Raw genomic sequence first — 5,071 nt, forward strand, 5'->3', positions numbered from 1 at the left:
TCTGAAATATAAAATATCAAAATTTAAAAATTACAAAAAAAAAAAGATTAAATGAGTTAATTGTAAATAATACATGAGACACGGCACACACATAATTAAATAGAGAGTGTAACACCCTCAAATTTACAAACCGATTTTTCGTAAATTATTAATTCAAGAAATCATTTTTTTTTTCATTGAACCCTTATCATACCCTTATCATGGTAGAAAAATTTCTACCATGATACATCCAAGACAATATACCACAGGTCTTAAAATATCTCAGAAAGCAATTAGAACCATGAGGGACAGACATGATCCTCATAGCATGTTATTCAAATTAGGTCATGAATCAAAAGGGACAGACATAATCCTCTTGGACATATAAATGCATTTAATAAAAAGGATTAGAGTTTACATGCTCCATGGACAAGATATGTCCTAAGTTGGCACAAGATACATTGTATAATCCAAAATAAGAGGTAACGTAAAAGATGGTGTCTCATACACCATAATTACACCTCTGGTGCTTTCTCGTCCGGATTCGCTCCTGTAAAAATATTAACCACGGGGAATGAGACTTAAAAGTCCCAGTAACCAAAAATTAATATGTAATGATGCATGCGGATGTAACTAATCATGCGATTGCTAAGTGGGCACACAAAACATTTAACCGAACAATATTTTCAAACAAACCGAACAAGTATTTAATTGCATGACTGCACCTTATATCCTCCTTTCACCATGCTCGGACGCCAAATCACCCGGCCAAAGGTGAGTTGGACCAAGCGACACGCCACTCATTGGATCCAATGAGGGCTTACCACGTGATAATAATTAACCGAACAGAAATTCCCATTAACACCATACATTAAAATACCCTGACAAGTCATGCATCATTCAAATATCCAAACAGAAATATATCCGAACAATAATATCTCATCGTGATAAACAAAGATAAATTTTTAACCCACTTGGCAATAATTTCAAACAAGTATATACAGTATTTATTTTTAATAATTCATAATTTTTCCAAATAACAAAACAACACATAACCATTCACAAACACACTCATCACAACACATTAATAATGGTTACCTTGTGTCTTGAATAACAAGTTCCCCTTCACAACTCCTTTTTCACCACTATCTTTGTCAATATAATCTACATAATTATTTCACAATACTATATATTAATTTTACATTAAAATAAATAACTCTAATTTAAAGAATTAGAAAGTCTTAGATCTATAATCCATATTAATACTAATTTAAGATTTATGCCTCATTTAACTTCCCAAATTCTTTTTCTAAAATTTTCGTACCCTAATAAACTATTTTTTTATCCTCAAATCACTTCTAGTATCACAATTTCATCCTTCTATATTCTAAAAATTCGTCCAAAAATAAATTAAAAAATTTTAAAATTATCCTGAAGCCTCAAATCACCTTTCTATAACCTCAAAAATACCTATTCATACTTAAATAAATATTTAATAATCATAGGTTTATCCCTACATCTCAGATTCCACATAAATTCAACCATATAGATCTAGATTTTAACTTAAAAATTCTTAAATATGAGTTTCAATCTCAAGAAAATATTCTATAATATTTATTATATCCCTAAGAGTTTTAACCTATATTTTTAATCCATCATATCATCAGATTAACTATCCTATAGAAAAAAAATCCTAATCAGAATATTTACTCTATCCTATAAAATAATCATATCACTAGAAAGCTAATGTTATTTAGAAAATAACTATAAAATTAATTTTGTAATTAAATAAATTTTTAAATGCTAATCTAAACAGGAAAGTTAGAACATACCTGAAGAAAAAGAAAATAATCCCCCCTTGCGAGAAAAACGCCGAGCAACGTGAGAGGAAGAGAGAAAAATAATATAAAAATGGGATTGTGGTCCCAAAATTATATTAAAAAAAAACTATAGGTTCGAATTTAATTATTCAAACCTTTGGGCCAAAAGTTGCAATTTCCTCTAAATTGCATCTTAGCCTCTCATGCTTCCTAATGCACACACCCCCTCTTTTTTATACATGAAGGCACCTCTTCTCTTCCCTCATCTAACCAATGTGGGACTTAGAAACAACAACCTTCCACCCCCTTTTTTTTGTTCCTTCTACCTTCTCTTTTTTTTAACACACAATAAAAAATTATTTATGTATTATATCTTAACTAAATATTGCTTATGTGATTTTAAATTTAAATTTTTAAATTTATAATTAAATACCTAACCATAATATCATTTCTAAATAACCTCAAATAATATAAATTCCTATTGTTATCATTTTTTTTTCTCAAAACCTAAATTCCACAATTTCTTTATTATATAAAAATCAGGATGTTACAGAGAGTAGATGAGTAAATTATTTTTTGAACTTTAAACATATTTAATATTATCAACTTTAAACTCATTTATTATATAAATTATTCTATTAACTTTTAAAAATGATATGATTTAACCTTTATTAATAACAAAAATTAATTTTGAACATTAGTTGACTAAAAAATAACAGAAAAGGCATCAATAATTACAAAAAATAACTAAAAAAATATAATACATGATTGAAAAGTTACAAAGAAGAACCCAACAAATTAAAGAAAATGACCAAAATTTTTTTGGTCTTTTTCTATAATTTTTGAAATCTCTTTCTATTATTTTTTAGTTAACGAACTGTCAAAGTTGATTTTTGTTAATGATAAGAGCTAGATTGTACTATTTTTAAAAATTAAAGAAATAATTTGCACAATAAATAAGTTTAAAATTTATATTGCCACTAGACTTAAACTTAAAGTTCTGGAAGTAATTTACTTATTTTTTAAATATACTTATAAAAATGTAAAATCACAAGATATTTTCTTTTGCTCACATGTGTGTATTTCATATAATACTGCAATTTTAAAAAAGCATCTCATATTTTTTTAACATATTTTCTAAAACTTTAAATTTTTAAAACCTCATACTCTCCTCAGAGCCGATAAATGCGCAGGGCTGGCCATATGGTTAAAGTCCTAAAGCTATTTACCTTGAAATTAGTAATTTCATCAAGCCTGGCCTTTATTTTAAATTGGTAAGTCCTTTTCTATTGTTAACTTTTTTTCAAATTTTAAAAAATTTAATTTTTACATTATAATATTACATATATAATTTTTTAAAATAAAAATTATAATATTCAAAAATTAAAAATAAAACATATAAATTATAATTTTAAATTATAAACATATATTCTGAAATATAAATTTAATTTGAAAATTAAAAATATTTTTATTTTTCTCAGCTAAAAAATATATTCTCCCCATGCTCTTATTTTAAAATTTAAATTTTATGTTTTATATTATTTTAATAGATCTTAGATTTATTTTATTCAAGATATCTCGGTTTTTCTATTTAGATTTTAGATACTATGAATTTTAGATTTTGAATTTCTTTTAAGACATTTGTGGGTTGGTGTGAAGTATGGTTGCTTTTTTCACGACTGAGGTAGTTCCAAAGCACGATTACAATATGAAAGTTTGGGACTCTTTTCAGGACCCAAAATTACAAGGAAAATTTATTTATATATTAATAATTAAAAAATTAATTAATAATTATATACCGTATAAAATCTCTATGCAATTAGTTCATTGTCATTTAAAATTCAAATGAGTTTAAAATTTAAAATATCAATTTGTGAGGTGTAAAATATGAAAAGGAAGGGAGGTTAAAAAAAATAAAAAATTATACCCGAGTATGTAATTTTCTCAAAGTGTGAAAACTTATACCTACTCTCACTTGCATGTGACCCCGCCACGTGCTTGCTGAGTTGCCGTTGCGAGGAGGTCTTTCTTCAAATGAAAGAGAAGTTATTTTAATTTAATAAGAATTTCAGTTCTCAATGTGACTTGAGTCAACGAGTCCTATTATGTTATATTTAATTTCAAATGATTAATTATCACTATATTTGTTGCTTTTCTATTAATATCAGTTAAGTTTCAACATGAATTTCTTATATGATTAGAAATAAAAAACTTATAATATTATATTTCTCTAATTTTATTGATAGGACAGAGAGAAAAAAAATTTAATCCTACTTATAAAATACTTGTTAATTTTCAATACTTCTCTTTACATTTTTACTTTTATTAAATATTTTGAATAAAAATATCAATAATAAAATTTAAGAATATTTAAGATAAATTTAATGAGGTTTAAGATTTTCCTTCATTCTGATAAAACATGATAAAAGTAACTTATAAATAAAATTAATGTGAGTATAATTTGTATTGTTCGGAAAGGGGGATTCGGATATCTCAACATATAATCACTTGCAAATAAATCCAAGTCAATAATCTACGTTTACATTATCTCAAGAATTTTAAATACACTCGGCACACTTTGAATCTCCATGATCTATCACAAAATTATTATTCATATAACATACTGTGATTGATTAAGTTCTCATAACGAGCATTTGGAAAAATGAGGTAGGACTGAACTTTGATTGAATTCTAATGAATGAGAAAAGCTTTTGTTTGTATTTGTTTTTAAATTTAGCCTTTGTTTTATATTGGGAGTATAGTCTCATGTTTGATTTTTCAATTTTATGTTGACTTATCGTCTTTATATTGGTAAATTGATTATGCAAAGTGTTAATTCGTATATTTATATATGTAAGTTTTGATGTTAATTTAAGCACATAAGCCTATTTTTGGTGAGTTAGGCCGCTTTTCTAACTCCAAGTTTTGGATTAGATCGAATAATGGGAGTGAGTAATTTCCAAATTGAGTGGATAAGTTTGGCAACCAAATCCGGTAAAAGAGGAGGCGCTGGTCCCCATAAACACATTGTATTTGGTGGAAATACAACGAAAACGACTTTTTTTTTTAATTTTTTTAAAGCAACTTCAAGGCTTCATGGACAAAGGAGTTTTTTTTCCCCCCCTCCAGAGATACAAGAGCAAATGATAGAGTGTTTTCAATTAGATGGGCTGAGATTTAGAATTCAAATAATTTGTTTAACTAATGAGAGCTCCTATTAATCTCGTCGATTTTACCTGGTTACAACAAAAATATTTTTAACTTAATTAACA

At 26.5% G+C, this 5,071-nt stretch overlaps 1 long non-coding RNA gene across 1 annotated transcript; it reads right to left on the reverse strand.

Annotated features, from left to right (window-relative positions):
• Window positions 1-284: 284 nt before the first annotated feature.
• LOC129310558 (uncharacterized) lies at window positions 285-2,078 on the reverse strand. The gene is made up of 3 exons (XR_008593133.1): window positions 1,812-2,078; window positions 1,078-1,143; window positions 285-529 (listed from the first exon to the last, which is right to left on the reverse strand). It is a non-coding gene; the product is annotated as an uncharacterized LOC129310558 (long non-coding RNA).
• Window positions 2,079-5,071: the final 2,993 nt, after the last annotated feature.

Source organism: Prosopis cineraria, unplaced genomic scaffold, assembly GCF_029017545.1.
Source record: "Prosopis cineraria cultivar Desert tree isolate PC_DT_omini unplaced genomic scaffold, ASM2901754v1 PC5, whole genome shotgun sequence".
NCBI lineage: Eukaryota > Viridiplantae > Streptophyta > Magnoliopsida > Fabales > Fabaceae > Prosopis > Prosopis cineraria.